Raw genomic sequence first — 12,054 nt, forward strand, 5'->3', positions numbered from 1 at the left:
AACAACAAACTACCTTATACTCTTCGGAACTCCTCCCCCAGACCCTCTTTCTCATGCCAATCCAACTGTCACAGTACCCACTTGGACACACTTTCTAGCAGCCAAGAGAGCCATTTTGAAAGCCTGGATCCAACCTCTCCCACCTTCCCTATCTGCGGTCAAATTGGAGTTTAAATCTTTGCTATATAAGGAACAAATGGACACCATTTTACAACATTTCACCTCTACGAAGAAATTCTTCAGCAAATGGCGCTCCTTCATAGAGCATGAGCTTACCGCCATGGAAATCCAACAGCTCATGAAGCCCTTCACCTATACAGACCGGTACTTGATGGCTGATGTGGCTCAAACTTTGGGCAAATTGAAAATCTGCCCCCCCCCAGGCCTTTCGCTTTCCAATTCTGCACAGGATATTACCACTTCAAGAGACTTGTTGATCACACAAGGATCTGCTAAAAACTAAATCTAAAAACATATGACCTGTTAGAGGCAGACCAGCCCATGTTAGGTTTGTCAAGATGTTATAGCTGCACAATGTTATAAGTCTTTGCTCCTTATACCTGACTTGTAGTGACCAGTTGAAATTGTTGGAAGTTAAGCCCCGTACACACGTACCGAATGTCGGCCGAACGATCGGCCGTCTTTTGTCCGGTGCTGTCCTGTCGGTTGAAAAGTGCTAAAGACTGCACACGAATTTTGTCGGCCAACAACAGCCGACTGCAGAAGTTATGTCATGTGATGGTTAAATTTCCGTGTGTTTTTTCTTCTCTGAGCATGTCTAGTCTTGCTCATCTGCTGTTAGTCGGCCGAATTCTGTACTGACTGGCGAACAATCGGCCGTTCTGGTGACGGCCAACAAAAATTTTATAGCCTGCACACCCGATTCTGTTCGGCCGAAAAGTCGCAGTCGGTTGTCGAAAGCATCATACTAACAAGCCGACAATCGGCCGATCGTTCGGCGGCCGAATATTTACGGCCGACAATCGCTACGTGTGTACGGGCCTTTACGTTCTTCTCTATATCTGCTTCTCACGATGATGCTCTCCCCCTGTACCATGCGAGACCATCATTTCCCCCCCCTACTACTCCCACCCTCACCCTTTACACCCATCTTCCTTCCCTTCCCCTTTCTCCTTCTTTCTTATTTCTAGTTTAAAATGTTGCTATTGTGATATCGCATATATTTTGACTTTGTATGTTTCTGAAAACCCAATAAAAATATTGATAAAAAAAAAAATATATAAATGTATTTTTTTGGGGATTTTATGTGAGTTATCAGGGATCCTCAAACTACGGCCCTCCAGCTATTGCGGAACTACACATCCCATGAGGCATTGTAAAATTCTGACATTCACAAACATGACTAGGCATGATGGGAATTGTAGTTCCTGAACAACTGAAGGGCCATAGTTTGAAGACCTATGTGATAGACTAACACAAGGTGGCACATAATTGCGAAGTGGAAGGAAAATGATAAATGGTTTTCAAATTGTTTTACAAATAAATATCTGAAAAGTGTGGCATGCATATGTATTTAGTCCCCTTTACTCTGATACCCATAACTAAAATCTAATGTAACCAATTGCCTTCAGAAGTCACCTAATTAGTAAATAGTGTCCACCTGTGTGTAATTTAATCTCACTATAAATACAGCTTAGAGAACCCTTAGAGAACCTTAGTTAACAAACAGCATCATAAAGGAACACACCAGACAGGTCAGGGATAAAGTTGTGGAGAAGTTTAGAAGAAGGGTTAGGTTATAAAAAAAATATCCCAAGCTTTGAACATCTCACGGAGCACTGTTCAATCCATCATCCAAAAATAGAAAGAGTATGGCACAATTGCAAACCTACCAGGACATGGCCGTCCACCTAAACTGACAGTCCAGGCAAGGAGAGCATTCATCAGAGAAGCAGCCAAGAGTCCCATGGTAACTCTGGAGGAGCTGCAGAGATCCACAGCTCCGGTGGGAGAATCTGTCCATAGGACAACTATTTGTCGTGCGCTCCACAAATCTGCCCTTTATGGAAGAGTGGCAAGAAGAAAGCCATTGTTGAAAGAAAGCAATAAGAAGTCCCGTTTGCAGTTTGTGAGAAGTCATGTGGGGGGACACAGCAAACATGTGAAAGAAGGTGCTCTGCTCAGATGAGAACAAAATATAATTTTTTGGCCTAAAAACAAAACGTTATGTGTGGTGCAAAACCAGGCCCGGACTGGCCATAGGGCAGACCGGGCATTTTCCCGGTGGGCCGCGGCACCGCGAGTCATCCACGGTAGAAGTAAGTTCCCTCACTGCGGCCACCGGCCGATGTACTTGCCAGTTGCCAGCTACACCGGCTCCACGGCCAATCAGCCTTCTGCCGCGGAGACGGAGACGGAAGTCAAGTAGTCTCAACAGTGTGTGTTACTTTACTTCCCGCCGGCCGCCGGTGTCCTGCCCGGCATGGTTAGCCCAGCCCTGCCAGCATCGGGCGACTTCTCTCTCAACTTCTCAAGCAGCTGCAGCCTGCAGATGGCAGCTCCTTCAGTCCGACTCTGGGCTGCTCGTGGGGGGCGGCAGGGAGAGAAGAGAAGAGAAGGTAAGTGCCTGCAGACAGTGCTGTGCAGCCCCGGCCGTGTGTGACTGCTGAATAGGAGGAGGATGGATGGGGCGGCTGCAGCCTGCATAGAGGATTTTTGATGTTTACCTATTCTTCCTGCTGCCGCTGGATGGATGCCTGATTCTCCTCTCTGCAGGCATTCTGCGGCTGCAGGAGAAATATGGAAATATCAATTTCTCTATATGCAGCTGTCCCATCCCCCTCCTATACAACTTCTTTTACTGCCCCCCAGTGATCTTAGCCCCCACAGTGATCTAAGCCCCCCTCCCCCAGTGCTCCTAACCCCCCCCCAGTGATCTTACCCCCCAGTGATCTTAGCCCCCCAGTGCTCTTAACCCACCCCCCCAGTGCTCTTTAGCCCCCCCTGTGCTCCTTAGCCCCCCCTTGTGCTCTTCAAGTCCCCACAGTGCTTTTCATCTCCCCCTATGCTCTCTGGCTCCCCCAGTGCTCTCCACCCCCCTGTGCTCCCTGGCTCCCCCCTAAGTGATTTCCAGTCCCCCCCAGTGCTCTCCAGTTTCCCCCCCATGCTCTCAATCCCCCTGGTTTTCCCTGCCCGCCCCCCCCCCTCTCGGTGCTATCCACACCCTGTGCCTTCCAACCCCCCTGCAAGGCTTTCCAAACCCCCCCCCCCTTAATTATCTCCAGTCCCCCCCCCTTGCCCTTCAGCTACTCCAGTGCTGTCTGCTTTCCCTGTGCTCTGCGGTCCCCCTAGTGTCCTTCTATCTTCTATAATGTCTGCAGTCTCTTGACCATCTTCTGTACTATGTCTGCAGACTCTAACCATCTCCTGTATCATGTCTGCAGTCTCTGCCAATATCCTGTACTATGTCTGCAGACTCTGACCATCTCTTGTATCACGTCTGCAGTCTCTAACCATCTCTTGTATAATGTCTGCAGTCTCTGACCATCTCTTATATCATGTCTGCAGTCTCTGACCATCTCTTGTATCATGTCTGCAGTCTCTGACCATCTCTTGTATCACGTCTGCAGTCTCTGACCATCTCTTGTATCACGTCTGCAGTCTCTGACCATCTCTTGTATCGTCTCTGACCATCTCTTGTATCATCTTGTATCACGTCTGTAGTCTCTGACCATCTCTTTTATCATGTCCTCAGTCTCTGACCATCTCCTGTATCATGTCCTCAGTCTCTGACCATCTCCGGTATCATGTCATCAGTCTCTGACCATCTCCTGTATCATGTCCTCAGTCTCTGACCATCTCCTGTATCATGTCCTCAGTCTCTGACTATCGTCTGTATCATGTCTGTAGTCTCTGACCATCTCTTGTATCATGTCTGCAGTCTCTGACCATCTCTTGTATCATGTCTGCAGTCTCTGACCATCTCTTGTATCACGTCTGCAGTCTCTGACCATCTCTTGTATCACGTCTGCAGTCCCTGACCATCTTTTGTATCGTCTCTGACCATCTCTTGTTGTTAGCATACAAGGTTTGTATTTAATCAGCAACAACCACTGTATGTCATTGCTGTGTGCCTATTACATTGTATGACCACTAGATGGCAGTGTTACATTTGTGAGTTCATGTTTTGTCTATGCTTCAAGAGAGTAATAAAAAGAATAGTTCCTGTGTTCCGTGAGAATTACCTACCCGTGAGAAAAACCTACCCCTCGTCACTTCCGGTACTCCGCACTGTATGTAATGCAGCGGGTACATTAAAACAGCTGTGCTGAAATACGAGTGATCTCCGCTCCTGTCCCGGTCACTTCCCTGCTCTCGGATAGTAAATATAAAAGCGGCGGCGGCTGTATGAAAACATAAATCACGGAGCCGAAAGCCGCTTTTATATTTACTTGCCGAAAGCAGGGAAGTGACTGGGACAGGAGCGGGGATGACTCGTATGTCAGCACAGCTGTTTTAGGTAAGCGCCGCGTCGGTAGGTTTTTTTCACGGTACACCGTGATCGTTTTATACTAGTGCACATGCGCACTAGTAAGCTCCTCTGTTCTGCCATTAGGTATCCGGGGCTCTGAGCATGCGCACTACTGCGCTGCTCAGATGCTTCTAGCCGGAAGTGACGAGGGGTAGGTAATTCTCACAGGGTAGGTAATTCTCACGGAACACCTGCTCCGAAAGAAAAGCAGCGTTCAGTGAAACAACAGACTGTCTGCCTGTACTTTGTTTAGCCCCAAAAGGTTATATCTAACAGGTTATGGGCCCAGGACATGTTACAGAAGCCCAGGATATAATACAGATTACCCCTGGATATAGCCAGATACAGTGAGCTAAAGCAAGTGAGTACAGGAGACAGCAACAGAAAGACAAACAGCAGAAATGGCTGCTGCCATCCCCTCAGCAAATTTCTCCATTGCAAATCTGACAAATCAGAACTACCAATCTTGGAAATTCAAGATGAAAATGCTGCTTATAAGAGAAGGTACGTGGAAATGTATAAATGAATCAAGACCTGCACAGCCCACAGAGCAGTGGTTAGACAGAGATCAGAAAGCACAGAGCACAATCTCCCTGTGCATAGATGATGATCGAATCACACATATATGTAACTGTCAGACTGCTAAAGACATGTGGGAAGAGTTACAGAAAGCACATGAAAGAGTTAATCTCAGCAATAAACTGTATTTAATCAGAAAGCTCTATCAAACTAAGCTACAGAAAGACCAGGACATGCAGGACTATATAAGACAGACCTTAGAGATGGTGGAGAGACTGAGAGGGATTGGAGAAGAGATAAAAGATTTCCATGTTGCAGCGCTGTTATTAAGTGGACTTCCTGAAAGTTATGAGACACTTGTCACAGCACTAGATGCACGTCCAGATGATGATCTGACACTGGAATATGTTAAAGGCAAGCTTGTGGATGAATACAAGCGCAAAACTGAAAGCATGAGTAATGTGAGTGTGTGTTCAGAGACAGCTTTAAAGACAAAATTCAAAAATAAACACAGTAACGTGCAGCTAGAAAAGCGGGAATGCTTTGTGTGCAAGAAACCAGGACACCTAAAAACAGTTTGTAGAATCTGGAAAGCTAGAATGCAAAAACAAAGTGCATTGCAACAAGCTAAGAATGTCATAGAAACAAAGGAGTATGCATTCGGATCCAAAAATGGTGTCACCTCTGTGCAAGCATGGTGTGTGGACTCAGGTGCTACAAGTCACATGACAAATGACCGAAGTTTCTTTACTCAGCTTGATGAAAGCAAAACAGAAGGGATAACTACAGATAATGGACAATTTATGAAATCAGTGGGAATAGGTGATGGCCTTCTATACTGTCCTATCTCTCCAGATATCACTAAAAAGATCCATATGAGGAATGTTGTGTATGTGCCAGATCTTGAAAGCAACCTTTTGTCAGTAAAGAAACTCACTAACCAAGGCAATGTAGTCACATTTCAGGGTGACAGTTGTATCATAACGTATCATAACAAAAGGGGATTGCTTGCTTGCAAAGGCTAAAATCATAGATGAACTGTATCAGCTGAACTGCAGTGAAATGGTTAAAATAGCCAAAGAGGATAAACATTCAAACTGCATCCGCACTTGGCACAGATGATTGGGGCACAGAAATTCTGATACAATAAAGAAAATAGTTGAGAATAACTATGCAAGTGGTATTAAGATTAATCCATGTGATCACATAATGATTTGTACCAGCTGTATTAAAGGAAAAATGGCAAGGACACCTTTTCCCAAGCAGACCAACAGCAAATCCCAAAAACCTCTGGACTTAATACATTCAGATCTTTGTGGTCCAATGAAAACTATGACTCCAGGAAAGAAAAAATACTTCCTGACCTTCATTGATGATTACTCCAGGTATACCACAGTATTTCTACTTCACAATAAAGATGAAGTGCCAGAGAAATTAGAAGAGTATCTCGCTCAAGTAAATAATATTTTTGGCGGAATGCCCAGAGTACTACGAACAGATAATGGCTCAGAATATACAAGTGGTAAAACACAAGCCATTCTCAGGAAGCATGGAATTATGTTCCAGACAACAGTTCCATATAACCCAGAGCAAAATGGAGTTGCAGAGAGAATGAACCGCACACTGTGTGAAAGAGGGAGGAGCATGCTATTTGATGCCGATATGCCAACTACATACTGGGGAGAAGCTATCACAACTGCATGTTATCTTCAAAATCGTTTGCCGGGAAAAGCAACAACAAAAACTCCATATGAACTGTGGAACAAAAGGAAACCAGATTTAAGACACATCAGAATTTTTGGAAGTAAAGCCTATGTACACATTCCAAAAGAAAAACGTACAAAATGGGATGCATGTGCAAAAGAAGGTGTGCTTGTGGGGTACAGTGAATCTCAAAAAGGATACAGGATTTTACATCAAGACACAAACAAAGTAACAGTCAGCAGAAGTGTGATTATTGATGAAAGTTCTGTGTGCTCAAAGTTTGAACAACAGACTCAAACTTTTCAAACTGAGAAAGAATCAACATCAGTCACTCAAGAAAATAAGGAAAGTGATACAGAAATAGAAATAACTGCAGAAGAATCAAAACCTGAAACTGAACCAGAAATACCTTCAGTCAGAAAATCAACCAGAATCAATAAAGGTGTTCCAGCTGAACGTTTATCTTACATAGCTCGCAGAGCTGTTCAAACTGAACCAGGTTCATGGAAAGAGATGCAGAAACTGCCAATGCATGAGAAACAAGTATGGTATAAAGCCGCTGATGAAGAAATGACATCACTCAAAGATCTCCAGACATGGACACTTTCAGAGCTACCTCAAGGTAAACATGCCATAGGATGCAAATGGGTTTTTAAAACCAAATGTAACTCTGAAGGGAAAGTCTGTCGGTACAAGGCAAGGCTGGTTGCTAAAGGTTACTCACAGAAGTTCGGTGAGGACTATGATGCTACTTTTGCTCCAGTTGCTAAACAAAGTACTTTCAGAACACTAATGACAGTGGCTGCCATGCGTACAATGATTGTGAAACATCACGATATTAAGACATCTTTTCTTAATGGTGATATTGAAGAAGAAATTTACATGTCACAGCCAGAAGGATATTTGAAAAAGGGACAAGAGCATCTTGTCTGCAAGTTGAATAAATCTCTTTATGGCCTTAAACAATCAGCTCGAGCATGGAACCTGAAGATTAATCAAGTTCTACTAAATGAAGGATTTACAAGAAGCAAAGCTGATCCGTGCCTATATGCTAAACAAGTAGACACTGAGTGGATGTATCTGCTAATTTATGTAGATGACCTGATCATTGCTCACAAAAACGACAATAAAATTGCAAAGTTAACAGGAGTACTCAACAAGCATTTTGAAACTAAAGACCTAGGTGAAGTGACATATTATCTTGGAATTGACATCCAGCGTGAGAAAGATGGAAGTTTCCTGTTGAATCAGAGTGCAAAAATTGAATCTATTCTTCAGCAATTCAACATGACAGAGGCGAAAGGAGCAAGCACACCTATGGATACAGTCTATCCAAAGTTAGAAGGAGAAGATGATCTTCTCACATCCAATGAACAATACAGACAAGCAGTGGGGGCACTTCTCTACATTGCAACCACTACACGTCCAGACATTGCAGCCAGCATGTCTCTTCTTTGCAGGCGAGTTGATAAACCACGTCAAAGAGACTGGAATGCGATCAAAAGAGTTATGAGATATCTGAAACAGACAAAAGACTTAAATTTGAAACTATCAGCAAGTGGTGGTTTAAACCTCGTGGGATATGTGGACTCCGATTGGGCAGGTGATCACAGCACACGCAAATCCACAAGTGGTTACTTATTAAAATTGGGAGACAGTCCTATATCATGGTCCAGCAAGAAACAGATGTCCTCTACAGAAGCTGAATACAAATCTGCAGCTTATGCCAGTCAAGAAGTTGTGTGGTTACAGCAATTACTCAAAGATCTTGGAGAAGCAACATCAGAACCTACCGTCTTATTTGAGGATAATCAGGCTTGCATTAAGCTTGCAACAAGTGAGAAAATTAATGGAAGAACCAAGCACATCGATGTCAGACATCATTACATTCATGACTTAGTTGATCAGAAAGTGATTGTACTTGTGTATTGTGAGTCGGAAAAAATGACTGCTGATGCTTTGACAAAGCCACTAGCTAGAACCAGATTTGTGGATCTTAGATCAGAAATGGGATTGACATAGATAGTAGTTGTTGAGTGGGGGTGTTAGCATACAAGGTTTGTATTTAATCAGCAACAACCACTGTATGTCATTGCTGTGTGCCTATTACATTGTATGACCACTAGATGGCAGTGTTACATTTGTGAGTTCATGTTTTGTCTATGCCTCAAGAGAGTAATAAAAAGAATAGTTCCTGCTCCGAAAGAAAAGCAGCGTTCAGTGAAACAACAGACTGTCTGCCTGTACTTTGTTTAGGCCCAAAAGGTTATATCTAACACTTGTATCACGTCTGTAGTATCTGACCATCTCTTGTATCATGTCCTCAGTCTCTGACCATCTCCAGTATCATGTCCTCAGTCTCTAACCATCTCCTGTATCCAGACTTGTATAAAGTACTCGAAATTTCTACTTGAGTAAAAGTACAAGTGCTCGATCAAAAAATTACTTGAGTAGAAGTGGAAGTGCTCGCAGAAAAAGTTACTTAAGTAGAAGTACTAAAGTATTCAACATTTTTTTTACTTAAGTATTGCAAGTAGTTTTTTCAAAAAATTTGCTACTTAAGTACTAAAAGTAAAAAGTACCAGTAGTTTTGAAAAAAAATTTCTACTCAAGTACTGAAAGTAGAAGTACAAGTACTGTGTTATGTAGTTATTAAAGAAAGAAGTCAAAAGTATGAACATCATATTGTTTTTATTATTTCAAATGATTTATTCAAATGATTAACCAGTGTTTGTTAGTAGTTTCTTGATGCACTTTAAGCGCTGTAGCACCATTTATTTTTTTGTTTCATATTTTCTTTTTATTGGAAAGATTTGGTATAGCAGCTTTTATTATACACAGCCTTTATTTTCGTATGCGCTGATTTACAAATGACATTATACACATTTTTTTGAGCTTTATGCAACCTGCCATCTACTGTTCTGGCAGTGGTAATTTTTTTAAAAGTAACGAGTAACTATGCAGCACAAAAAAAAAATACTTGAGTAGAAGTATCGAAATCATCGAAAAAATGTAGTGAAGTAAAAGTAGAAGTAGGAGAAAAAAATTCTACTCTAGGAAAGTACAGATACCGCATTTCGGTACTTAAGTACAGTACTTAAGTAGTTCTACTTCGTTACTATACATCTCTGCCTGTATCATGTCCTCAGTCTCTGACCATCTCCTGTATCATGTGTTCAGTCTCTGACCATCTCCTGTATCATGTCTGCAGTCTCTGACCATCTCCTGTATCATGTCCTCAGTCTCTGACTATCGTCTGTATCATGTCTGTAGTCTCTGACCATCTCTTGTATCAGGTCTGTAGTCTCTGACCATCTCTCGTATCATGTTTGCAGTCTCTGACCATCTCCTGTACTATGTCCAGCGGGAACACTCTGCAGCCGCACCGCACAGCACAGCACACCCAAGGTAAGTGGAGGACTGGAGAGAGGAGTGACTTCTTTTGCAGATAGGCTGGGCTGGCACTGGCAGCAACAATTTTATTCAAAGAAATCAGGATTTCTTCTGCAAATAGGCTGGCACTGGCAGCAACAATTTAATTCAAATCAGGATTTCTTTTGCAAATAGGCTGGCCTGGCACTGGCAGCCAGGCATAGTACTAGTCTAGTACTATGCCTGCCAGTGCCAGCCTATTTGCAGAAGAAATCCTGATTTGAATAAAATATTTGCTGCCAGTGCCAGCCTGCCAGGTGATCTGAGGTGTGATAGTGCATGAATTAGGACTGATCTGAGGTGTAATAGTGCAGGAATTGGGGTGATCTGAGGTGTGATAGTGCAGGAATTGGGACTGATCTGATGTGTGAAGGTGCAGGAATTGGGGTGATCTGAGGTGTGATAGTACAGGAATTGGGATGATCTGAGGTGTGATAGTTCAGGAATTGGACTGATCTGAGGTGTGATAGTGCAGGAATTGGGGTGATCTGAGGTGTGAAGATGCAGGAATTGGGGTGATCTGAGGTGTGAAGGTGCAGGAATTGGGGCTGATCTGATGTGTGAAGGTGCAGGAATTGGGGTGATCTGATTTGTGAAGGTGCAGGAATTGGGCTGATCTGAGGTGTGAAGGTGCAGGAATTGGGGTGATCTGAGGTGTGAAGGTGCAGGAATTGGGGTGATCTGAGGTTGGAAGGTGCAGGAATTGGGGTGATCTGAGGTGTGAAGGTGCAGGAATTGGGGTGATCTGAGGTTGGAAGGTGCAGGAATTGGGGTGATCTGAGGTGTGAAGGTGCAGGAATTGGGGTGATCTGAGGTGTGAAGTTTCAGGAATTGGGGCTGATCTGATGTGTGAAGGTGCAGGAATTGGGGTGATCTGATTTGTGAAGGTGCAAAGCTCACTTGATTTCTTACTATTATTCAAGCGGTTTAGAGCAGTTACTTTATATGAAGTTGACAGTTGTTTTTTTATGGATCTGGCACTCCCAATTTCTTTGAAAACATTTTTCGGCACACTGTGCCCAAAAAGGTTGTCTACCCCTTGATTAGAGTAACCCTCATCTTGTGCTGCTTCATAATATTTTTAGGACTCAACCATCAAAACAGGATTTAAAGTAAGACAAAAAAACAGCATCATATGGCAGCTCTGATCTAAATTGGACCCAGTCTGTCAGATTAAACTAAAAAAGGTACTATAATCGAATCCACACATCCTGGAACATTAAATCCTGTCATCAACCATCCCAACGAATGCCACGCCCCGCCACAACCCCCCCTCGCAGGCTGCTCAGTCCGAAATGCCCGGGCCTATTTTTTGTCCCAGTCTGGGCCTGCGCAAAACTAACACCATGAAACATGGTTCTGGCAGCATCTTGTTGTGGGGATGATTTTCTTCAGCAGGGACAGGGAAGCTGGTCAGAGTTGATGGGAAGATGGATGGAGCCAAATACAGGGCAATCTTAGAAGAAAATGGGGGGTGTGAGATTACCAGCGCTATGGAGTGTATAATGTTAGTGTGAAAAAATGTGGTTTAAGCTGCCGCCAACCTACCTCTGAAGTAGTGTGTGAATATAAAGAGCAAGTGATGTTGGAGAGATGAGGGTGAGACAACCCCCCCCCCCCCCCCGGGAGATGCCGCACCTTGAACCGTTTTTTTCTGCTATACCTGACAAAAAGTGGTTCCGGGCTGTGGAACGCGGAAATGCTCAGGCTTGTCGGACCCTGCACGCTGACGGTGAACTTCCTCAACTGTGAGTGGATATGGCTTTCATCTTTTATTCCTAACTATACTACGCAATGGAAGCTACTTTATATTTGCAGTGCCTATGGTGACTTTTTGAGTGGGACTCAGGATTTACGTGCAGCCTTTAACCCTACACTGCCTATGCGGTAAGTGCTTTTACCTTGTG

The sequence above is a fragment of the Pelophylax lessonae genome (genome assembly GCF_965119305.1).
Source record: "Pelophylax lessonae genome assembly, chromosome: 4".
Lineage (NCBI taxonomy): Eukaryota > Metazoa > Chordata > Amphibia > Anura > Ranidae > Pelophylax > Pelophylax lessonae.